Source organism: Camelus bactrianus, chromosome 1 (assembly GCF_048773025.1).
Source record: "Camelus bactrianus isolate YW-2024 breed Bactrian camel chromosome 1, ASM4877302v1, whole genome shotgun sequence".
Taxonomy (NCBI): Eukaryota; Metazoa; Chordata; class Mammalia; order Artiodactyla; family Camelidae; genus Camelus; species Camelus bactrianus.
Genome location: NC_133539.1, coordinates 45,444,915 through 45,471,879, shown reverse-complemented (window position 1 = coordinate 45,471,879; position 26,965 = coordinate 45,444,915). Strand labels below are relative to the sequence as shown.

Genomic DNA, 26,965 nt, shown 5'->3' with positions numbered 1-26,965 from the left:
AAATGATTCAGAGAGAGAGTGAATGTTAATGTGGTAAAATAATACTTTAGGGATCTGAGTAATGGGTATCTGAGAATTGTCCTATTTTTGAAACTTCTCTGTAAGTCTGAAATTATTTCAAAATAACAATAAAATAAATAGTTAAAATATTTAAAAGTAAAAGAATGGGAGAGGCGGAGATAAAGGGAAAAGCAGCAGGCTAACTTGGGGACATCTTTCCCTTTCATAACTTTCTAACTAGCTGTTCTCTAATACATTAAGCCTTATCTTGCAGGCTTTTTTTTTCCCCCCTTGTCTTTTCTTGCAGCTAAGTCAGTGGATCTTTCTTTTCTTTAAAAAAAATCTCTTCCTTCTAATTTGAAAGTAATAATAAAGGGTCTTTAAAAAAAACAATCCCAAATCTCCTTGATTTTCTGAGCAAGCTTGATTCCTAAATAATGTGTTTTAATTCTAGACCTTTTAAATTGCTTTTTCAATCTTTGAGTTTACAATAAATTTATTGAATTTTTCTCTTCTTCAATCTTAAGAGCATTGCATGTTCTCTTTATAATTAGGTCCTTCATCGCTTTGTATCTGTTCATTAATAAGCCCCCCCATCATTCCGTTTAATGAAGCCTTTCTCAGTCTAAAGCTGTAGTCAGCGCCCATGAAATGAACAAATCCAGAGCCAACTTGATAACAGTCTCTGGAGAGATGATTCGTAAGTCTGTAGACAGGCTGCTTGAATCTGAGAGCTGATAATTACCACAGTTTCCCCGTTGAGCCCTGAAAATATAGATATGGTCTTGGGGGAGGGCAGATTTTTAATGAGAAAAAAAGATGAAAAAAAAAAAGGTCAGGAGTTTCTAAAGGAGGCTGGATATCCTTATAAAAGATGAGGATTAGTCTGTTAATGAATAATGAAAAAAAAATGCCTGTTTCCAAACTGGATAGTGGTATCAAATCTAAGTCACAGGAAGATTATTTTGGTGACAGTGTGAAGAATGGATTTGGAGGAAGAATTTTAGGAGAGGGACACCCACTGGAATTTCAATACAGAGAATAATCAAGTGTAGTTCATAGAGGAAATGGGATCTTGTGTGGGGACAGAAGTGAGTGACTTTGATCATGAGACTAGACAACAAATGATTGTTCTTCACAATAGAATGAAAACTAAGCTCCATTTCATTAGTTTGCTAATGTCTTCCCCTTGCTGTATATGTTTGTCTTGCTACCATATTTATTCATGATGATGTGTGCATATGGGCAAACAGATGCTAATTTCTGCCTCATTTAGAGGTGATGTCTCGTTTTGCCTCCTCTGTCCTTGGGAAGCATTCCCAAGGACTTAGTCCTATAGCATGAAACCCCTGTACACTTCCACTCTGAATTTTGTCAAGTCTGTCAAAGATTTAACTTCTCTATATAACTCCCCCAGCTTGCCAGATAGCATGAATCTGGAATGAAAGTTAGAAATATTCCCATATCTCCTGGCATAGAGGTAGGAAGAGCACAATCAAAACTGGATCAAAATCTCAGCTCCACCATTTATTCATTCATTGAAGTTAAGCTACCTCCATTAGCATCAGTCTCCTTTCTGTAAAAATGTGTGGATAAGAATACCAGAGAGGTTTGTTGAGACTATAAAATGAGATAATTTGTAAAATGGCACTAATCGTAAATAGCACATAAAAGCACAAAAAATGTTAGCCAAAAGTAGTAATAGTAAGAACAGTGGTTGTATTTATGTTAACACAGCACCTATTAATACATTTTAGGATTCTTAATTACCATATATATTTATGAAATAAAGTTCTATCTGAGATCTCATGCCTAGGCAATAGAAAATTTGCTTTAAAAATAATGGGAAAATGATTTTGTAGAGACTAGGTTTCTCTTCAGTTACAATATGGATGGTTTAACCTGTTAGCAAAAGAGCATACTCTTAATTGATAAAATCGGGAGAAAAAATTAAAGTGTAAGATGCTTAAAGTTTACAATTGGGTAGGATTTTCAGATGTTTGCTACTAATACAGGTAACCATGTACTGATACCAACCTCACTTTGTATTTGTGGACTCTCAGATAATCAGCTAACTCATTAGCGTAGAGACCCATTGACTGGCAATGACTCAGGCCAAGCCTAACTCAGAAAGAGGCTTTCGCAAAGATACTTCAAGATCCAAAAAAAGAAAAAAAAAAAAAATCCCTCCCACCAGTTCCATTCTTCTCCCACTATATTACCATAATTTTCAACCACAACCTGTCTTGTATGCATGAACCCTATACCCATCTCATCTTTGTGATCTTCAACATCTGACCCTGCAGCATTGGCGAATAAATGTTTTTACATCTTGGCACTCCATTAAAATCTCAATCCTCCTAAATTTATATTTCCTTTAAAATAATTTCATGCCTTTTATACAAAAGGAATCCAGAGACCTGTGTGTGTTTTATGTAGGTATTTGAACTCAACCAGCCAAGAAGCAAAGAAAAAGGAAATTCAGATATGTGGCCCCTCAGAGACATTCTGCCTTAAAAAGCCTTTTCCCAGTAATGGGTGAGAGACTACAACTTGACAGTTATCTGCCCTCTTTGAGTTCACTATTATTTTATTTTAATTTTAGACGTGTTTAAAGACCTAAAGACTGTGATTTTAAATCAACTAACAGGCACAGCCATGTCCAAAAATGTTTGAAGAAATAACTCTCTTTTTAAAGAAAAGTCATTGGATATTCTGCAGAGATCCGACTTTGACCCTCGTCTTAGCAAAGCCAGACTTTGAATCAAGATATACTAGTACTGCCAGCAACATAGTCCAGTGAAGAGAGTTAAATCTAGAAATAAGCAGAGACCCACTAATCTGGGAGGGGTTGTGTTGTGAGGAAAAATTAGTCACAGTTACCCTGAGTGAAGCAGTTTTTCCGATTTTGAAGATAATTTGTACCATGTCATCCTATGAGCAAGTCATGAAAGAAAAGAATCAAGCTGTGGTCCCTCTAAATGCCAGCAGGTCCGCTGATCATCCTCTTTCTAGGAGAACACCTGTGAGGTGACATATGATACAATTCTAATCCTAAAGGGAGGGAATGGATGGAGTATGAAAAGTAGTCTTTTGGGGTAAGTGATTAGAATTCTGGAACTTCAGCAAAATCAGCCTATAAACATAAAAAATTTTAAGTCAATATTCAAAGTTGTGAAGAACACAAAACAGCAAAAAAAAAATGACAATTATTCAGAGAAACAATATGTTTCATGGCTCAGTTGTGAGTAGTATAATCTGTATTATATAAACACTAAATACCTACCTTTCCCAAATTGTTATACATTTATATTCAAAGGATAGAAAGATGAGAGGTATGCACATATGTAGTGGTGGGAGCAAAGATATAGTTGGGAGAATGAATGGTGAAAGATAGCTATTTCCTAACAGGAAGTAAGTAGATACATTAGTTTTTTTAATTGCTGTGTATGAAATTACCACACACTGATCATTTCTGCATCATTTACCCAATTTCTGCACTGTAATAAAACATTACCATAGTGCTTTTTATTAGCATACAGTTTCTGAAAGTTAGAAGTCAGGGCACCCCTTGGCTGGGTGGGTCCAGTGCTAAGGGTCTCCAGGGCTGAAATCAAGTTGGTGGCCGTGCTGCATTCTCATCTGGAGGCTCAACTATCAAAAGATCCACAGCCCGGTTCCCTCAGGTTGTTAGCAGAATTCATTTTCTTGCAGCTGCAGAGTCATGGCAGCTTGGTTCTTCAAATCTAGCAACACACACACGCACGCGCGTGCGGTGGTGGGGAAGAAATGTTCCAGTCACATGCCTCAAGACTGTCTTTTAAGACTTTCCTGATTAGATCAGGCCCACACAGGATAATTTCCTTTTTGGAGAACTTAAAACCAACTATTAGGGGGCTTAATTACAAAAAAAAAAAAAAAAGCACCCTATACTTTTGCCATATAATGTAATATAATCACAGGAGTAGTATTCTTTGAACTTTGCCATGTTCTATTGATTAGAAGCAAATTGTACATCCTTCCTAAACTGAAATTCAAAAGTGGGGAGGGGCATGGTCACACAGAGGTGTGGACGCCAGGAGACAGGGTTCAGGGATGTCTTATTAGAATCTTACTTTCCATTGTAGACAATTCTTAAAACTGAAAAATCAAGAAATAGCAGTATGTGTGCACATGTTTTAATATGGAGACAAAATCTTAAGATCAGCTAAAATACGTGAAAGTGATTGCCACTAAAGAGTAGTACATGGAGCAGGAGTCTTTTTGTAACTGTTTAGCTTTTTAAACTATGTGATGCATCTGTTGTATTATTTTAATTGGTTTTTATTTTTGTCAAGTAATTATAATACGGTTCTTATTGTACAGAAGGAGCTTAAACTTTCCTCAAATAATAAAAAGGAATGGAAGCAGAAAATTGGGGCTGGAAAGCAATTCCTGAGAAAAGACCTGGGAGTTTTTGTTGACTGTAAGCTCAAAGTAAGTCAATAATGAGATACTGTTTCTGCAAAAAGAACAAATGCAATCTCAGGCTTTCATTCATAGAAATATGATGAATAAACAGGGGGGAAAATGTCCTACACTACCTGCATTGAAAATTCCGTGTTTGAAGTTGTGTTCATTTCTAAGCCCCCAATTTAGTTCTGTTTTTCTATTGTTATAATATCAATGCTTTATTTTTATTATATAATCAATATATGGTCTCTATGGAAAAATTTAGAAAATAGAAAAAAATGGAGAAATCTGCAATATAAATACTTGAAACTATGTATCATAAATATTTTGGTACTGGTCTTTTTAGCTTTTTTCTCTACATGTTCACAAATTGTATGTCATACTGTGCTATACATGTCATACTATATATGTACTTCGAATGCTGCTTTTTTTTAACTTAATAGTATATTGGAGAATATTTCTGCTTTCAGACAAAAAGAAGAAACAAGGACCTAAAAAAACCTTTATTTCTGAAACCAAATATCAGACAATATAGATGAAATAACAGTTCTTTACAGTATAGACTTCAGACAAGTAGGGGCAGTGATGCATGAGAGAAAGTAAACAAGCAATGCAAGCACTATGATGCTGATCTTCCTGGGCGGAGGAAAGCTCAAAGCAGACAGCAGGGAAAAGGAACCCTGGTGGAATCCGGGAGCTGCTAGGGTCGATGAAGTGATGGTACTGAGCAGCCAGGGCAGCTAGAGTTCTCCGGGCAGTGTTCTAGAGAAGAGACCTGGAGAAAAGAGCTATACATAAAGAGGACTCTAGTGATCTTCAGAGGGGGTCCCTCTGGAATTTTCAGCCGAGTACTGATCAGTGTATGTGTGTGAGAAAGCTGTCTGAGGCCAGGGTCAGGACAACTTATGCCAACAAGTTCTACAGCTTAAGTGAAATGGACAAATTCCTTAAAATATACCAAGAGTCAAAGCTCATTATATTAAAAAAAAATCAGTGCCTAAGTAGATAGCTCTTAGATACGTTAAATTTTTGTTAAAAAACTTGTTGGCCACGTAAGGCACTAGACCCGAATGGGTTTGCCTATGAAATTTGCCAAACATTTAAGGAGAAATAATATAAAGTCTACAGAAAATCTTCTATTACATGAAAAAATAGGGGAAAATGAATACATTCCAACTCATTTTAAAAGCCAGCATTGCCATAAAAAAAAAAAGAAAATTTACATACAAATATCCCTATGAATACTGATGCAAGAATACCTTGCAGACTTTTAGTAAATCATGTCCAAAAAATATTTAAAAGGATAACACATCTTGATCAAAGGAATTAACTAAAGAATGCAAATATGGTCTAACATTCAAAAATAAATCTGTGTGATTCATCCTATTAAAATTTTTTTAAAGCAAAAATAAAAACCATATGATCATCTTAAGAAGTACAGAGGAAAAATCTATTAAGCTACTTTGAAAAAGAAGAACAGAGTTTGAGGACTTACACTATTTTGCTTTAAGGCTTTCTATGAGTCTATAGTAATCAAGACAGAACCCAGATCAAGTGAGGCAGGGAAGGTGCTTATGAAAAAAAATTTAAAGAACCATCCACTCTTGGCATCATACAAATCCAAGGATGATACTTGAACAAAGCTGAGAGTGAGTTACCCCTTAAATTTTATGCCTTAAATTTAGGCATCGTGCTTTACCTCAGTCCCAGCCCTGATCAAAACAGTGTAGAATTGACAACAATATCAACAGATAGATAAAGGCAGTGCAGTTACTGCATTGAAAGACACAAGTATATTAATAGGACAGAATAGAGAGTAGAAAAATAACGCCATGTATTAGTGATCAATGGATTTTCAACAAAGATAAGAAGGCAAGTTAATGTACAATAGACAGTTCTTCAATAACAATATATAAACAACCAATAAGCACTTGAAGAGATAATCAACAGTAATAGCTATCAAGAAAATGCAAATCACAATGAGACATTACTTCACACTCACAAAGATAATTATAATCAAAAAGACATAATAGCAAATGTTGGTAACGATGTGGAGAATTGGAACCCTCATACACTACTGGGAGGAATGTGTGCAAACAGTGTGGAAAACAGCCAGTTCCTCAATACATTAAATATAGAAATATTCAGTATTGACAAATCTGTAGAGACAGAAAGTAGACAGAAAGCAGTTGCCTATGCTTGGAGACAAGGGTTTTTGTAGGAAATCTGGAGTGACTGCTAATGGCTACATGGTTTCTTTTGAGGGTAATACAATGTATTGTAGTTGTGTTAGTTTGCTAGGGTTCCTGTAACAAAGTACCACACACTGAATGGCTAAAACAAGAAATTTATTTTTTGACAATTCTGAGATCAAGGTGTCAGCAGCCTTGGTTCCTTCTGAGGGTTGTGAAGGAAGGATCTGTTTCAGGCCTCTATCCTTGGTTTATAGATGGTCATCTTCCCTTTTGGTCTCTTCACATCATTTTCCCTCTATGCATATCTCTGTGTTCAAAATTCCACTTTTTATAAGGACATAAGTCATACTGGATTAGAGCCTACAACAAGTGCCTCACTTCAACTTAATTATCTCTGTAAAGGCCCTATATCTAAATGAAGTCACATTCTGAGATGCTAGCAGTTAGGACTGAAACATGAATTGCAGAGCGGAACGCAATTCAACTTGTTAACAGTAGTGATGGTTGCATACCATTGACTATTCTGAAAATCATTCAGTTGTACACTTCAGAGTGATTCTATAAAAGATTAAAATGAGAAATGAATAAAAACCATTATTAGGAAGATTTTAAGTCAAATTTATTATGTGATACCACTGTACACAAAGTAAAATTGCTGAAGTTTAAAGACTGACAGTACCAAGTTGCAGCAAAGATGAAGAGTAACTGGCAGTCTCATGTACTGCTTATCAGAGGAAAAATTTTATAGCCACTTTGGAAAAATTTTTGTCAGTTTCATTTGTAGCGAAACATACAACTCCTCTCCTAGATTTTAAACATTGTATAATAAAGAAATTACTTGGCCCTTGTCCTTGGTTTCAGGGACAGATCCTCTAAATATTGGGTTTCCGTGGTAAGAGGAGTGTCTTTGTTATTCATGATGGGCCCCTCCTATTATTACACCTTCTAAGATCATGCTAATGAGGTGACTCATTGTGGGTCCCTAGATGATATCAGAATAGAGGCTAACCTTGTCAGAAAGACCAATGATGTAATTAAAGCGTTGGGGTTTGAGAGCCACGTGATAGCAGCCCGGATTCCCAAACTCCAGGGAGGGGAGGGAGGCTGAAGATTGAGTTTAAGCATGTAGCCAGTGATTCAGTCAATAAGCGTACATAGTGAAACCCCAGCAAAAACACTGGACACCTGAAGCTCGGGTGAGTTTCTCTAGCTAGTGAAATATATCGATGTACTGGAAAGGTGATGCATCTTGAGGACATGGAAGCTTTGTTTGGGACCCTCCCATACCGCTCCCTGTGTGTCTCTTCTTTTGATTTTGACTTGTATCTTTTTGCTGTAATAAAAGTATAGCACTTTCCTGAGTTCTGTGAGTTGTTATAAAAAATTACCCTGCAGGGGCACCAGAAACCTGAATTTGTCGTCAGTTGGTCAAAAGTGTATGTGGCCTGGGACCCCTCAATTTGCTGCTGGTATAAGGGCAGTCTTGTGGAAGACATGCTTTTAGCCTGTAAAGTTTGATCTGACTCTGGGTAGTTAGTTTCAAAATTACTTTGTACTCAAGAAAATTTAAAAAGTATCCACACAAGACTTTATAGGAATTTTCATAGCAGCTGTATTTAAAATGGCCAAAAACTGGAAACAACCCAAATTTCCATCTACCATGAAAAAATTAATAAGTAGAATAAATAAGTAGAAAGAATAAAGAATATACATCCACTCAATGTAATATTACCAATTAGCAAAACCAGGAATTAATTATTGATACATGGAACAAATTACCAAATCCCAAAGGCATTGCACTATATAAAATAAGTCAGAGACAAAAAGATTAGCATTGTATGATTCCATTTGCATGAATTCTGTTCACAGAAAATAGATCATTAGTTGGCAGGAGCTAAAAATGAAGGAAAGGTATTTTTCTGTAAAGATGATTGAGGGAACTTTTCAAAGTGATGGAAATATTTTATATCATGACCACAGTGGTGGTTACAATACTTTAAACAGTATCTTGGCCCCAATGGTACCCTGTATATAATAATCAGTTTCATTCAAGTTGTAGTTATAACTCTTAAATGTAATGTTCGATTTCTTTATTTCTTTGGCGCTTATGTAAATGTGTACATTGTGTGAAAATTCTTTAAACTGCACCCTTATGGTTTTTCCAATATATATTTTTTATTTTATTAGAGTGATTTGTGTTTTTAAATGCTACTGTTTGTCCCTTAATAGGATTTTAAAGTTTTTTTTTAATAGTTCTTATACATTTTTCTTAAGATCATTCCAAACAATTTATTTTATGTTTTTTGCTGATGTTTTAATGGGATGATTTTCATTATATTTCTCTAATTTATTTGGCATATGAAAAGCTAATGGATTAAAAAAAAGTAATTTGGTAAATGAAACATCTTTCTTAATTGTCTATTTTTAATCTTTTCCACTAGATTTTTTTATGATCTGCATGTAGACTATCAAATTAAAGGTAAGTAATAATTTTGTTGGCTTTTTTCTAATGTTTATGTTTCTTGCCTTTCAAAAGTCAATTGCGTTATCTCAAAATTTTATAAATACGATAAATGATAGTGATGCTGTCATATGCCCTACTCATTTTTCTTACTTGAGTGAGAATTCTTCCAGTATTTAGCACTGAAATATGATGCTGGCTAGTTTAAAATGTATGTTTGTCTTGTTAAAGGGTGCTCTTTCTCCCTATTTTGCTAAGATTAGAAAACCAGAAATACATATTGAATTTTATCCAATGCTTTACGGCATTTATTGCAAAATCTCTTGATTTTTTTCTTTTTGGTGAATTACTATGTTGTATTATTTTAATTGATTGTTTGGTTGTTCATCCCTACATTCCTGAATAAATCCCATTTGCTATTATTCTATCAATATTCTGTAAGATTAAGTCTGGCAATGTATTTTTTAGTTCTTTCACATTTTTATTTTATAATTTGCTGTTTCTGTGATTTCTTAACAGGTTCAGCACAATTCCTTAGTTCTGGTGAGACCTTTATTTTGTTCTCAGTGTTCTAGACATATAAGCAATATTGGGTCTTCAAGGATTTGAAAGAACTTGCCCATGCAAGCTTTGGAGCTCAAACTCAATTGGTAAGATGAGAGTTTTTAGACATTGTGTTCTCCTGTGGAGCCAGTTCCATTATGCTGATCCTGGGAGATCAGAACCCAGTGTATTGAATTATCTGGGTTCCCATTCCTTGGACAAGTTGAGAGAGAATGAATAATAGAGCTTTCATATTTATATACTCCCTTTTGAATTTATCTCATTTAGTGCTATTCAAATATCTTCCTCGTGAAGAATTTTGTTAGCTGTATGGCTTCAAAGAACTCTTTCTGTCAGAGCCACGGGCACAACAGGACCTGGGTCATCACAAGGGTACTTAACAGATGCGGTCCCTGAAGAGAAACCAAAGAGCTCAGGGAGCAGATGCTCCACCAGCAAGGAGGATACAAACACTCAACCATGGAACTGAGCCATAAGTGGCCGAAGAAAGAGTTTGCTTGGGTGTTGAGGCTAAAGATACTCTGTAGCAGATGGGAAATGGGAGAATCAGAACAGAGCTACAACACAGGTCCAATAGAAAAAAAAAAATGCAGAAAACAACAAAGTTCCATTCAGACCATATCTTATAAAGTGCTATTAGTTGAGTGTATTATACATTTGCCTCATGATAGGTCACTTTCTGGGTCTTAGTACAGAATGCTGCATAAAATACCACTGTAAAACAGTAGTTACAAGATGCAAATTCTGAAGAACATTCAAGGGTAGCAACTGCTGATCATGGACACACTTGGAATCCAAAGACTAGATTCAGAGAATGCCTTTCTTTACTTTCTCTTTACATTGATTTTTTTGTCCATTCAGAATCATCTAGAATGGAAAACCAGAAGTCTTTCTCACATGGTCTGCCTCCCTCCTTCCCTTTCTGCCTACTTTCTGTGCAGCTTCCAGGCTTCATCCTGGTTCAGCCCCCGGTATCCCACCTTGTGGAATCTCTTAAACCTCTGCTTGAACCTTGGGGCTGTCAGACTCTCACTCTATTTTAGAAGGGCTCATATGACATCACTTATATGAGGAATCTAAATAATAATAATATAATAATAATAATGACACAAATGAACTACTTATTATTTATAACTTAGATGGTTGATTTCTTGAAAAGCGTAATCACATTTGACTGTACTTTATGATTGGGTTACCGCATTCTGTTGATTCTTACTTTGTAGTTGGCTTTATTCCTTTGATAACTATGTAAGTTTAAGAAGCTAAAGCTCTAATCTGTTCTTAGAAACAATGATCAGTACATATATGTAAACTAAAAAAAAGTGCAGTGTACTGTATATATGTATTTACATGCAATATGATGTATATGTGCAGTCAAACTATAATAATTCTACCTAATAAAATGAAAAAGAAAAAAAAGAATATATCCTTTAAAAAGTAAAAAAAAAAAAAAAAATAATAAGAAGGGTTCCATTCTTCAATGTTGAGTACAAAGAAGATAAATCTCAATTTTTCTAAAGCTGATTACCTCTGTTTAAAGGTAAACTGAGGCATATGAAACAGTTTAACAGTTTATTTGAGCATCTGTCCATTGGAATAGGGCAGCACCAAACCCAAAGTAGTTAGGAGCTAGGGAAAAGATAAATAGAAAAAAAGTGTGAAGCAAAGAAAGGAAATTATTTGATTGGCTGTAGTTTGAAGGCTAGTTGGCTGGTTGTGGTTGGTTCTCCTTAGCATTTTTTTATTTTGTAAACTTGAGGCAATTATAGGCTGGAGTATCAGTTTGCTTGCATAGACCATCTTGGCATTAGAGTCACATCAGTCTAATGGCCTCCTTGCTTCATTAACTTAACACCTCTCATAGCATCATCTTACTGTTTTCTTATACAACAGACCTCATCTTCACCAGGGATGAAGATGGACAAATAGGAAGTTTGCCTCTTTCTGCAACAATAGCATTTTAATTCCTCACCCTACTTTAGTTAAACTCTTTGAGCTTCCTTTTCTGAAGCCTTGTTACTTTGAATTCCTTCACACATAGTGACTATGATACAAATACATTAAATTGAATGACAAAGCAAAGGAGATTTTTTTTAAAGAAGATATTTGTGCATGCACGTATATCTAGGTAGAACTCACCTTAAAGTTACTATGTCACCCATGACTCTAAGTGCAATGAAAAAAAATCACTATTTTTTACTCATCCCCATGATAGCTGCTAAAAATAAGCATAAAATGAAAGAGAAGGTATATTAGCCATAGCAATGTCATGTTTTCTCATCTTTATATTATACAATAATTGGGAAATCTATAGATTAATCTTCTACAGATTTAAGAATAGCATTAATGAATAGCATTGCTGATCTGAGTACATGTTAAATTCAGAAGCATTGTGTCTTCTCATTGACCCTTCCCAGCACCTTCTCCAGCTAAATTCCTGATCTTTTTAGAGTTTAATAAATTTTTTTGGTTACTTGCTCTATAAAATTTCTCTCATAAATAGACAAGAAATAAGTCAGAAACTAAATAATTTGTACATAGAAATAATTTGAGAGCAATACCACATACTACTGAGAAACTCTTTATTGGTTTCATTACTTTGGTAGTGGGAAAAACAGAAAATAAAACTATTGTTGTAATTTCTCTTTAAGTCCCAACTATTACATACTTCTTACACAGAGAACTTCTCTTTCCATCCAGTGCTTATAATCATTGATTAAGAAGACAAAATCCACTGAAAACAAGTAAAATTTAAGGTTAAAAATTGGTCAAGAAGTTTGATGGCCTCTCATTTGTAAATTCTTCTTCTGTGAGTGTCTCAGGTTTAATACTATGTATTAACATGAAGGCAGAAGAGAATCAAATTCAAATTCATTTTATGGCAGGACTAGCAGTACAATAAAATTTAATGGCTATCTTTAAAGGTTTTGATATGAATCATTCTTGAAAAAAATTTCAATATATTTTTCAAACTTCAATGTAAAAGACAAAGGAGAAGGCCCTCTCTATCCTCAGAAATCAAAGAAAATAGTTTAATAGGCAGATGACTTGTTATTTGGTCAAAAAATACCGCTCAGATTTCAGCCAGAGTCAAGATAGAAAAGATCAATTCAGCCTTTTAAAGAAGCAATGACTTAGAAAACCAGTCACATCAGAACAGGGCCTGCTGTTTAAACTGCTTAGATTTTACAAGGTGCTATTAGGTATACTTAAAGTTGATTGGCTTATAAATTGAAAAAAAAAATCCCTTTTGTATCTCAACAAAGGGAGATATATCTGTGAGTTCTAGAAGTCTCTCCCCTGGACAAAGTAATGAGGAAATTGTACTTCAGTTCTATTTCTTCCTCTCCTTTCTACCCTCGATTTTGGTTCTTTCTTTTTTCTTCTTCACCTAGGAAAAGATAATTGGATTTATCACTACAAGTTCTAATTCTTAAGAAACTTATAAAGCAATGTTTAATAGGTCTTTTCTATAAAGGGGCAGTACCATTTTTCTGAAGAGGATATGAAATATTTCTTTTCCTTGGATTTAATGTTCTATCCTCCAGAATAAATGCAGGCATGAAAGACAGAAATACTCATTAACCCTGAGTATTTGAGGCATAAATATAGTGGAAATGTATATGTATCCCAAATACCAGCTCAAAACAAAGAGAATTTTAATTGGAGAAACAGTACAGTTGCCCCTTGAACAATGCAAGGGCTAGAGGTGGCAACCCCTCACAGTTGAAAAGCCACATATAACTTTATAATCCATATGAACCTACCCTCCAGTCTCAATTTTGAAAGGCAAAGGTATTCAATATTGTCCTTTCTCTTTCTTTGACACAGCTTTAACATATATATTGAAATGACACTACTCAGAATGGCATATATCATGTAGAAAATTATGAATTTGTCATTGTAACTAGCACACTATACTCAAAACAGTTGTTAACCATTTACATATATAAATCATATGTCTGTGTTACTTTTCCTTTGTAAAGGTAGCTTCTTTTTCAAACTCTGATTTTACAAAGGTTTCAAAAAACATGCTTACTTTCAACAACTAAATATTTGTAACAAGAATCATTCCTGGAAATTGAGTAAGATATTTGGATTGTGATTTGTATGTTTGTTTGTTATAGAAGAAAAACTAATTTATAGCTTTTATTTCTAGAACCAAAGTCAGAAATATCCTTAAAAAGTCAACTAGAACAGCTTTTGTGTTCCAAATTGTGACAAGATGGTCTTCAAAACTGAAGATCTATACCAGTAGCAGTAGCCTCTTTTCCCCAAAAATCTTTGGTAAGTACAAGACTACAGAGAATATTGGTAGAGAGGAAATAACTTCTACTCTGATGTAATCTTAATCTTCATATAAAGAGCACAAAGATGACTCTTAGTATCACCACAAGAGAATTCTCACTATATCTCTCATGGGAAGATAAATGTCAGTTGTACTCACCTCTGAATTTTATTGTTTTTGACTCTCTTTGTTAATCGACACTAAATTCTTATTGATGTGGTGTTATAGAAGAAAATGGTTAAACTAGGGAAAATATTAGCAAATTGGAAATTCCCAGCATATTGCAGTATGTTTAAATGCTTCACCAGAGACATCAGAAATTCATGTTGTTATAACTTTCTTTTACGTTCTTGTTTCTGTTCATCCCCTGTTGACTAATTGACATTTCTCAGTCGTTGAAAGGCCTTGCTCCTGCTGACGCTCAAAGCATGAGAAGAAAACAAAAGAGCAGTTCCCCACTCTGCTTGCCTTTCTACCTAACTGAAGGGACAGGCTTTTTTTTTTTTTTTTTTTAAGATACCTGGTTCCCGCTTGCTAACCTTCTAACAAAATGCAATGTGATCTTCGATCACTGAATAACAAGGCTTATATAAGGGTTAATATTCAGTAAGATATGAATTGAATGCTCACAATTGAATTCTAAAGTCATGAATTCAGGAGTATTGTTAACGTTGTTAGATTTTCCGTATCCCCAGTTTCTTTGTCCCTTGTACAAGTCTTTGACTATCTCCAGTGATCTCTAAAGCCTGTCCTAGGGCAGTACATTCATTCAATATATGTAAATTTCAATACATTTGGTTTGTTTTATGACTTTGAAACCTTGCATGTTTACAAATCCAATAAAAGTCAAAGGTGTGATTATTTTTATCGCCTGACAATAGTGAAACAACTACCTTTACAATTTTAATTGCTTACTGTTACGGACTGCATGTTCCATATTCTCCTTAGGCAGTTAACACTTGCCAGGAAATATTAGAGTCCTTATCATAATAAATTCTTAACTGTTAATATATATGAGTAGTAATAAAATATTTAGTCGGAATCACATGCAAAGACAACTCTTGACTTTTTTCTGCACTGTTCACATCTTCCTGTAGCATCTGAGAAGGTAAGGCAACCTATCTGAACTTAGTGCCTCTTAAGTAATGCATGAAGAAAAATTCTGTATCAGTCTCAAAAGAATGAAACCAAGGTGACAGACTATATATAAATATGTCTATAATACCTAGAAATAATTGAACAAAATTTTATTACCTTTCTTCTCCTTTAGTTCAGACTTTTTTGAAAGAAAATGAGTTGATCAAACTAGGTGTTATATAGTGAAAAAAAATTATGTAAAACATATTCTTCTCTGTGATGCTGGCTGCTGTTAAGTCATCATGTATTACCTCTACTATAATCATTGCACTGATATTCCCACCAGATGGCAATGTGAAGATTTAAGTTATTATTTGATTGATTGTAGATGTGCATATGTATCAGAGAAATGATTTCTAAACAAACTTCAAGTATTTATTAATAACATTTATTTCAGTCTCCCTTTGTTGAATTCACACGTTTATATCATTTTTAAAATTAAGTTTGGCATTAATTTCAAAGAAAGTGATATTTGTTATACTAAGGAAATAACTTAATTTCATTGTTACTGGTAGTCATAAAGCTCTTTTAAACTAATTCTTGAAAACATTATGAAATGCTGAATATAAAATAAGATTTACCTGCTGTCTTACAATACTTAGGAAAATCAAAACATGGAAGCTAATTAGAAATTGCTTATTAAGGATACCAGAAACATAGTTTGTTTTCTATGTCTGTGAGTCTGTTTTGGGTTTATAAATAGAATTTGTATCATTTATTTTTTAGATTCCACATAGAAGTGATATCATATGACATTTGTCTCTCTTTGACTTCTAGGGAGGGGGACTAACATACACATTACCAGTATATACAAAATAGATAAACAACGAGGACCTACTATACAGCACAGGGAACTATATTCAATTTCTTGTAATAACATATAATGGAAAAGAATCTGAAAAGAAAATATATGTATATATGTATAACTGAATCACTTTGCTGTGCACCTGAAACTAACATTGTAAATCAACTACACTTAAGTAAAAAAAAAATTTTTTAAAGAATACCACAGAGAACTATGAAAAAGTTTTGTGATACTTATATTCACAAGTTTTGAATATCATTGACAAAGTGGGATGTAAGGGAAAAAGAGGATCACTAATATTGTACAAAACATGTGAAGAAAAAACAAAAAGGAAGAGCAGAGAGAATCAGTTGTTCAAGTCTGCACCGGCATGCTGCCCAAAGTCTATGTCTCTGACCAGCAAGAAAGTTTCCCAAGTAAAACTAATGTAGTTTTTCTTTCTTTGTTTGTTGTTTTGGGATTTTTTTTATTGCTTGTATTTAAGAAGCAAGTTGACCCTTAGATAGGATTACAATTTATAGCAGTCCTTCTCTAAATGTGGGTCTGCAGAATGTGGTTGGTTCACAAACGCTACATACTGATCAGTGACTGTCATTTAGAAATTTAAAGTAAACATTCATGACAATTGGGCAAGATCATTTTTATCTAATAAATCTGAGAGTTAAAAAAAGGTACTTATATTTTGTTTCTCTTATTTAGTGATTCATTTTTTGCTAATTCATTTTTAATGTGTTCTTATAAAATTAATACTCCAGAATAGACTGGGGGTGCCAGGGCAGGGCTAGCCTTTCACTACAGATGGTTTGAGACACACTGGATTATACCTTACATAGGTATCTTTAAGAGTAATTCCATAGTTTGCTTCTTTACACAGCTGTGACACAGAATTTCTTTCATTTGTATGCCACAACCTTTCCTTTCCATTGGTCTAATAATACTGGACAGGTAAGCAATGAGATTATATTTTACACTGAAGTCATACAGCTGACATTGAGGTTTTATGTTAGTCTATGGCTTTTTTACTTTCTAGTCACTGAAAATCAAGCTTCCTTGATCTTAAGAGCAGACTGAAGTCCCGTTGAATTATGGGATAAACCTGAGATGTAACCATCTAGAAGCATTTATTGAGTGTCTACTCAATATTCTACAATGTCTCAGTCTGCAAAAGACTTAAATACCCTGTTTGGGTTCAAAGATAAATCCATTAAAAACAATGATTAAACAATACAGATGCTACAGTTAACTGCCAGCTTTTTTTGTGGCCAACTGTTTAAGTGGTGGAGGAATTCAAGGGGAGAGAAAATGGTTTCTTCATCTGCATAACCAGGTAATCACCTCTGCTATACATGCATGTGAGTTAATGTATGACATTCAGTCCAATGGTGAGCACGTGGCAGGAGCTCACCACTTTGTTTTATTGTTTTTAAAAAGGAACCTGATCAGAGCACTTTTTAAAGGGACACAGAATTAAATTTACATAGGGGAAAAAGGAAAGTTCTGTATGAGAGATTTTGTATTGGTAAAGATATTCTGTTAAAGTTCATGCAGGAGAACAGAAATGGTTAAAACCCTGCATGAAGATAGATTTCCACAGATGATATTTTGTTTACTGTGATCTGTAACCTCTGGTCTGTAATGCTACATTTACAGCCACCTCTGTGATCAAAGTACCGAATGTACCAATGCAGATTTCAATATTCTCCTATCTTTGTAACAAAAAATGTTTAGCTTGAGACATTAGCGTAAGATCGGGCAATGATTCTCATTCTCCTTGAATAAGAAAGGGTAATGATGTTTTTTTTCAAAAATAAAGCTACTGATGTAAGTGATGACACAAGTAACCTAATCACTCGTTTCCTTCCAGTTAGCTTAACCAAAGTGGAAACTGAAATAGAGCACAAATAGTAATCATTATTTCCTGTCTTTCAGCCTTTCCCCTGCCTTCTGCCTGTAAGTCAGCAAAGTTCTAAGGCTTTCTAAACTTTCATCTTTTTGCTCGCTTTGTAACTTGAGCTTGATTGCTCCCTTTCTGCTGTGGAAGAAAACCGTATTCTGTAATCTTTAAAAAAGAAGTTATAAAAATCTCATTTTAAAATGTTTTGAATCATGAAAAAAATTGCAAGGCTTGATTTGTTTCCATTTCTCCTTCCTTTTCATTTTTCTCTGCTAGAGAGCCCATCTTTGTGCCTGAGTTTATTTCCCATAGGTGAACCAGCCAGGCCTTGGCACCATAGAATAGTTTCCTTTAAGAGCTGACAGGAGTTTCCCCTACAAATAGATGCTTGTAATTGGATCTCTCTGCTTTACTAATAGAGATTCCAGATGGCTGCTTCTAGAGGAGGCAAGACTTTCTAACTCCAAAATGATGTGATAACAGAGACCTCCCCACAAATGCTCTTAAGTGGGAGAACTGTATGCTTTGAACTTCCTGAATGATCAGGAATTATGAGAGGACGTCTGGCATTGGGGCAGGTTCCTTTGGGGGGGAACGGTAGCTGGGGCTTTTGCCGCTGCAGACATCTCTATGAGGAAAATACTAACTTTATTTTTCCCTCAGCACCACAAATGACTGTTAAGTGTCAGCCTTTGTGCATCCAGTGCTGAATAAGTAACATTCATAAGGTTCAAGTCCTGAAGTCAGCACATGGAACTCTGAAGACCTTGTCAGGCAAAGTTATCAAGTACAGAAACATAGTAACAGCAAAGGAAGTGCAAGGTGGAGATCAAAGCTCTGGCATGAATTAGATACCCAGTTCTTGTTATTTCCTACACTATTACACAGAAAACACTCTGCTCCAAAGAATCTCATTAAAGGCTTGTAAAAAGCCTATGAGGTTGGAAAAGCAAGTGTTTTACCCCAATTTTACAGGTGGAGAAACTGAGGCTCTGAGAGGTTAGTTGACTGACTAGTGGTGGAGCCAAGGCATGAGTATATATATGCGTGTGTCTCTTCTAAGGCTCTTCCCTGAACACCAGGCTGTCCCACTACATCAGAACCCAAGGTGGGATAAACAGTGAAAAAGAAGTCCTGGCTAAAACAGCTGACAAAACAATAATAAAGCTGCATATAGTTTTCTTTTTGCATTAAATTTAGTGATCTAAAACTTCCAATTCTCTCTGAAGACCTATTCTGAAAACCCACTGTCTTTTGTTGTTTTCTATCATAATAGTTTGGTTTCTACAAAAACAAGACTCCTAGACAAGGTTTTCAGAGCTAGTGATTTATTGGAGAGGGAAGTACAGTGAGAGGGCAGAGAAGTGAGACAGAGAAGGAAAGAGGACCAATAAAGAATGCATTAATGAATGGGGTTAGCCTTGGTCCATATGTGGATCCCCATGGTAGGATCTTCTAGAGAATATATGGAGCAAAACAGAATTGTATCACTAAGGGAAAGGAAGCGGGGACATTGCACACTGACTCTTATCTCTTGTTGGCTGAGGGTTGGTTGCTCATTAGGAATTAATGGATCTGAATCCACATCATTTTATGTGAGAGAAGTCCTCATACAGAGAGAGACACAAAAACTGATAGTGTTTATGGAAGCTCTAGAGAGATAAGAAAATATGGACAGGGCACCATCAGCTTCTGCTAAAATGACCAGGAAGGAAATTGACACTAAAGAGTGTTTTGATGATTGCCCAACACAGCCTGAGCACAGTAGTGAGGCAGAAAGTTTCATTTTTTTTCCCTTGCCTAAATATTGGTCACTGAAATAAATGTCCATGTTATATATATATGTATGTGTGTGTATATATATTCTTTTATATGTTCATATATATGCACGTGCACAACACACAATCTGGAAGTGATTGCACCTGAGAGTAGATTGTGTTTTGTCCTTTTTTTTTAAAGTATAGTTGATTTACAATGTTATATTAATTTTTTGTATACAGCAAAGTGATTCAGTTAAATATATATATTATTTTTCATATTCTTTTCCATTATGGTTTTTACAGGATATTGAATACAGTTCCCTGTGCAATACAGTAGGACCTTGTTGCTTACCTGCTTTGTATATATTAGTTTATATCTGCTAGTCCCAAACTCCTAATTTATCACTTCCCCACCTTCTTTCCTCTTTGATAACCATAAGTTTGTTTTTTATGTCTGTGAGTCTATTTCTATTTTGTAAATAAGTTCATTTTTATCATATTTTAGATTCCACATATAAGTGATATCATATGGTATTTTTTTTCTCTTTCTGATTTGAGAGTAAGTTGTTTCAATTTTTCTTTCTTCTGTTTCCCACATTTTCTACATTTCTTACAATGATAATATATTATTTTTATACTTAGGAAAAAAATTTTCAATCAAGATTAGTAATACATTTCATATATATACATATACATATATAAATATATATACACAAATATTTAGATTATCTAAGATTTTCTCTAAACATTTTACTTTCCAGGAAATTACTAAAACTTCCTTAAACTTATGTATATTTTCTATTCTATATTTCTTATTTGAGTAACATCATTTGAACTAGTTCTATTGCTATGATTTGGCAAATTAGTCCATATTCATTATGTTTGCCCTGCCTTATTTTTATGAACATAACCTTTACTTTTCCAGGTTTAAAAAATTGTATTATCCAGTATTTCTCTTGTAGAAGCTTGTCTTTTTGTTACTGGACTTTTTAAAAATCTTTAGATCACATTTATAGATTTATAATCACAGGTAAATATAGAATTAAAACTGTAGGCTCACTAAAGCTTTATAAATAATTGTGTTTTGTTTATATGCTCAGTTGTTTACTTTTTCCCTCAGGATGTAAATGAACTAACCACAGTGTAATGTATTATTATTATTTTTTCCACAAAGCACAAAAAGTTCTTCACATTAATTCGGTACTTAAATAAAATGGTCAAAGGCAGTGTAATATGATGTCAAGTGCAACAAACTTAATCAGGAACTCAGTTTCCAGTGAAAGCTGCATTAACTCATATGAATGGGATCAGTAGGTATGTAACAGCTCACCTCTCAGGGTAATACTAGCAATGCACTCAACCTAGCACTTTCATAAGTGCTTTTAACTTCAAGGACATCCAGGAGACAAAGCAGAATTTTTCATGAATTATGTAGTTTACATAGCATCGTTACATGAACTTGTAAAATGTTTAGACCTCGTGAAATATATAAATGCTACCATATTAAATAGGCCATAACACGAGCACTAACCACAAGCTCAGATTCATTCTGGTAAAACAACTGCAGATCACTCTTCACACACACGTCTCCATGTCTGATACCAAGTAACCTGGTCATCATGGGCTCAAGTGGAATTGAGAGGAGAGCCTGAGCTATAGGCAGCTATTTTTAGGTGCTGGTACACGTCCTATCAAGATGATGATTGATTGATAAAAACATTTCTTCTAACTTTGTAAGTTACAAATTACACACACAGACACACACACACACACACACACGTGAAGGCCTATTATGGATATCATAGAAATTAAAAAATACACAAGAAAAAGAGAGCATGTGGTGCTACAAGACAGTAAAAGCCATGATTAGACAGAAGCCACAAGATGGAAAGGAAATAGATGCAAACACAGAAGCAGAGGCAGAGAAAAGCTAAGTGTCCAGAATGGCAGGGTTCTATAGAGACTGTTAGGCCTCTTAGAGCTGCTGTAGGGGCTGTAATAAAATTCCACTTTTCCCTGAGACTGGATGACTTAAGCAGTGAGATAAGTAGTGCCCTGAGTAACTGATAAAGCAACTCATATCATCACAGATCGCCTGAGAAAGCAGCTGTTCCTTACAACCCAAGAGCATTTAACTAGTTAAACCGTAGAGTTATATAACTAGTAAGGATGGTAAAGGGCCAGAGAGTAAGCCACAGTAGTTTCCTGTCATGGGTGGAAAAACACGTGAATATATCTGATTTCATTTTACTTAAAATAAGCACATACTTATGCTAAAATTCAACAGAAATCCATTTTTAATACTGATGTTTAAATATAAGACTGCATTTATAAGCTTGGGTTGGAAATGTGGGGATCTACCAGGTAGATTTGACCCTTGATCAAATTCTGTTTGACATCAGAACAAACAAGTACAAAAGAAGATAAGCTTCTATTTGCAGAATTGCAGTTTAAAATGTGAATTACATTCTAAAAGTTTACAAGGTCAAATCTTCTCTAGTTAGAGACGTAAGTATGTTCCTAAATTTTTGTTTTGTTTTTTAATAAAAATTATTTTCTCAGTATACAGGTGCAGTTTCTGTGTTACCTTTGGTGCATGTGTTTTGATTTCTGTCTGGATGTCTCTTGAAGTTTTGTTTCTTTCTATATTCACAGTTCTTTCATTCTCATTATAGCCAAATCAAATTCTGACTATGTATCTCAGTCTCTAGTTTAACATACTATTTTTTAAATTTTTCTTCTCTTGTTTTCTTTATCTCTTTGATGGCCTTCTTTTACAGATAAAAGAGAATCAGAGAGAGATGCTAAACAGAATGTTTCATTCTTAACTTTGAAATTCACATAACAAAATGTAATAGTGTTGATACTGAATTATATTGAGAGAGGAGTTTAGAACTCTCACATGTACCGAGTGATGCACATAGATACTCAACTTGAAGTCTTAAAGCAAAGGCTAACAGAAAACTTCATATAACAATGATTACTTTCTTATGAAATAAAATGAGCAGCAAGGAGAATGTAACAACGGTCTTTTTTATTTTGAGGACACCTTTAATACTGTAGAAATAATTTTGTTTTTCCTTTTTCACCTCACAAATGTTATGAAATACAGGATATCACTGACTTTAAATTAGGAAATGAGTGCTATGATGTCACTGAGAAAACGAGTGGATGAACTGTGAATAAAACCGCTTAACATCTCATATCTCTTTCCTTTCTTTCTTCCTTCCTTTATGCCTACTAATACAATTTTTTTTTCCTTAATCTCCAGGAGAACTACTGGTTTGGCTGTAAAAAATATGAATCCAGATTGAGAAAATGATTGCTCTAATTTTAGTTCTTCATAATGCTTTAAAAAAATAGCATTTTTCTTAGTGTAACAGGAATTAATTGATTACAGCAGTAATACTTTGTATATATTTATTTGGAAAAGATCTTTTGGTTAACTTCTATGAAGTGTTGTTTCTAATTTTGACTCATAATCATACGTGAAAGAAGTTGTTATCTAACCCACATTTTAATACCATCATCCTTCAAAGACTGAGAAAAAAGAAACTGATTTTTATTGAATTTCTAATGGATGCCAGATATTTTCTCAAAGTGATTTATTATTTAATCTGCTCATTCATGCAATGATAAATGTACTCTTTTTCTAACTTTTCAAGTTCACAAGTTAGAGATTAAGTTGTTCTCACCAGTCTAGAGGATCTGCCTAGACACTCTGCAAGAGTGTCCATTACAGTACTGTAAGACACAGAATGTATGGATGAATTTTAATTGATGAGTGTTCCAGGCCTACTGGGCCAACTTTCAGTTGCATAGAGACAGTTTAGAACTGAGACTTTGACAACTGCATTGTTTGGGACATGCAGGAGACATGAATTGTTATGTTTTTCATGTTTGCCAAAATCATCTGAAGATTTAAAAGTCATCTCAAAAAGAGAGGAAGTTTTGTTTTCGTTTTTGTTTCTAGTAAATTAAAGCAATTTATCAAACTTACATTATTTTTTTCCACTTTGACTACAGCTTATAAGTTTTCTTTAATCACGAGCTGGATATTCTAAACTAACATGAGCATCTTTGTGTTATTAAATTTAGGTCAATCCACCTCCTTTAACATTTGCTCAAGTCAGAGCTCATGAATCAGTAACATTTGTAGCATTTGATAGCAAATGTGAAAAAAGACAGACTGGTTGTAAACTTTATTTTAAATCAAAGTAGATATTTTTGTTTATGTCCTTGGACAAAAATAAGTCACACATGCTTTTACAAGAACTTTGTAGAGTTGAGTCAAATTCTTGTAAAGTTTTCTCTTCAACCAACCTAGTTTGGATAAACAAACACTATGCTTCCAAAGATTTATGTTTTATTTTTATTTATTTTTGTTTGCTTGTTATGATTTTATACAACTATTTATAAAACAATTAGGAATAATCAAATCAAAACCTTCAGATGCCTTTAATTTCCCTGATTCCCAATTGAAACATGATGTTTTGCGGAAGCAGCCAAGAAAGGCACATGTTCTTCTGAGTAGCTGACTTGGAAACTGATCTTAAAAATAGACTAAGAATTTGTAAAAAAAAGTAAAGAAAGAAGGACATGTATAATCCTAGGAGATGAGATTCTCATTTCCTGCCTTCTCTATGGTCAAATTTTTTTCAGTACTTCTTTGATGTGGGCAGTCCTCATAAAAATTCATCAGTATTACCTGTATCTGTAATCAGGTGTATACTTTCACTTAACCTGTTGTCTTGAAATACTCAGGGAACAAAGGGTTTATAATAAGCAGTGTAGCCTTGTCAAAGTTTGATTCTTTCAACAGCACTTGAGTCATTATTAAGCACCTTCTTTGTGCTAGGTACTGTTAAAAAGGCACTGAGGAGGCAATGATGTCTTAGTAGTCCATTGAAGCTGCTTATGACAAAACACCATAGACTTTGAGGCTTATAAACAGCAGAAATTTATTTCTCACAGTCTTGAAGGCTGGACAGTCCAAGATTATGGTGCTGGAAAATTCAGATTCTGGTGAAGACCCTCCTCCAAGTTGCAGACTGCTGACCTCTCTGTGCCCTCTCTGTGGAAGGGGTGAGCTAGCTCTCCAGAGCCTTTATTATTAGAGCATTAATTTCATTCACGAGGACTCTCCCCTCATGACTTAATTGCCTCCCCGAAGCTCCAGTTTCTAATACTATCGTACATGGCATTAGAATTACAACATGTAAGTTTGAGGGTGGGAGTTGGGCACAAACATTCAGACCATAGTAAATGGTGAGTAAAAATAGTATTCCTCTTTCATAGATTCACAGCCTAGAAGAGATGACAAACATAAAATAATAATACAAATAAATGTAAAAATTCAAATGGGCAGGAGGAACAAAGGAGAGGTATGTGGTATTATGAATTTCTATGAAAGAGGAATTTATCCTGTTTAGAAAGATCAAGAAAGGCTTCCATGAAGAAAAACTTATTGTGCTGAAATTGAAAAAGGAGAAGAGTTAACTAGATAAGAAAAGAAGAGAGATTTTTGCCACCTCGAAGGGAAAATATCCTGTGGTGAAAGAAAGAGAGATAAAGAAATGGTACAGAGAGACCCACATGCCTGGAGAACAAAGAGGAAGTTAAGACTAGAGATATAGACAGGGCCAACACGATGCAGGGCCTGATAGACTGTGAGGACAAGCTTTGTCTTTATCCAAAGAGCAATGGACAGCTTTGCTTATTCAGAGATATGACATGATTAAATAACACTTTAAAAAAAGAAAAAGAAAAAGATCATTCTGGTAAAATCTCAAGAGTTAATTCAAGAGTATCTAGAGTAGTAAAAGATAATAAGGTAACACTAGTTAAAAGGTGATTGTAATTGAGCAAGGAATTTATTATGGTAGTTTTAGTGACCAGTGATGGTGGAGATGGAGAGAATGTACCAAGAAGGTAATATCAGATGGAACTAGGTGGTAGGCTGAATAAGAAATCTGAGGGAGAGGGACCTGTTAGGACTGTCAGACCGACTCCTGGTCTCCTGGCTTGTGTACAGGGTGGATAGTGAAGTCAGTCACTGAGGTAATGGACACTAAAAGAGGACCAGAAACCAGTGAAAGATGGTAAGTTTGGTTTAGGATACAGTGAGTTCGAGATGTCTTAAACAGATATTCAAGAGATTTCCATAGGCATTAGATTTATGAATCTAGAGTTTAGAGGAGCAGTCTTACATAAAAATTTAAATGCCTAAATTATCTGAATAAAGATGCTCACTGAACCTACAGCTGTGAAAGCATGAAGAGTGAGAAGAGGATCAAGCCTAGGCTTGGAAGGGAAACATACCTTGGAAACTTACCATGGGTTTTAAGATAGTGAGAACGTGGGCAAGTCACCTCTCTCTCTTTCTTTTTTAGTTTTGTTCTTTTCTAAACTTTATTTTCCTTATTTGAAAATGAGCATGTCTTCCTAGGGTGGTTGTTGGATTAATTAAGTCACCATGTGAAGTAGCTTCCATGTGTCTTGCAACTGAAAGTTTAATAAGTGGTAGAAATAGGGATGCTGCTGATGGGGACTGGTGGTGGTGGTGGTGATTTTATTTCCACTGACCAGATAATTACACATTAAAGCAACAAGAACTTTGGTTAAAGTGCTAGTCCTTTGAATTAAAATCCTTCTGAAAACTTTTTAGACATGTCATAATTTTTTTTTAAGCAAAGGAAGCTGAAAATGATTTTTCACTGATGACTTAGGGTCATCATTTGAACATCATTTCTTTTTAATGGGCTCTCATATTTTCAGAGGTGAAATATTTAAGCCATAATTCTAATTAGAGTCAAATTTCTAATCTGATTTTAGCTGCTCATTATAGGATTCTGTCATGACCACCCCTAAGATTTTGCTTTTAATCTGCTTAAAATCAGATAACCAAGTTTATTAGAATTGTGACTAAAATGAATGTAGATAAAACACAACTTAATTGACTCTGGAAAAAGCACATGGGTTTTATGACATTTATTGAGATAGATGAGGAATCATAATTGCTTCCTTCCTGATTGTTTGCTATCTTTCAGGTTGTTGAGATTGCCAGATGGTATATATGTAAGAAGGCCTGTATATGTTAATGCACATACATATTTTGAGTAATTTCTCTTAACCACGAATTCAATTTACATGGAATTATATGTAGATATATGTGTTATGTATTTAGTTTAATTCACTCGTTTAATAAATTTTTCACATCCATAAAACTATCCTTATGTATTATCTCAGTTACAAACTCAAGAAGACATGAAACATTTAATAGAGAAACACACACACACAGTATGTCTATGTCTACTTTTCTCAACAAAGTAAAATAAAAATACAAGCAAAGAGGGAAAATACAGACTATGGAGGAATATCCCATCTAATATTAAGAGAAATTTTATGAT

General features: G+C 34.5%; 1 long non-coding RNA gene across 1 annotated transcript in view; it reads left to right on the top strand.

Annotated features, from left to right (window-relative positions):
* Window positions 1-26,965, top strand: part of LOC105080143 (uncharacterized) — a 565,054-nt gene that overhangs the window by 434,857 nt on the left and 103,232 nt on the right. The window contains exons 11-15 of the long non-coding RNA XR_012506674.1: window positions 4,366-4,476; window positions 9,089-9,126; window positions 9,628-9,758; window positions 13,832-13,959; window positions 24,531-24,641. This is a non-coding gene — a long non-coding RNA (uncharacterized LOC105080143). The remainder of the gene's footprint in view (window positions 1-4,365; window positions 4,477-9,088; window positions 9,127-9,627; window positions 9,759-13,831; window positions 13,960-24,530; window positions 24,642-26,965) is intronic.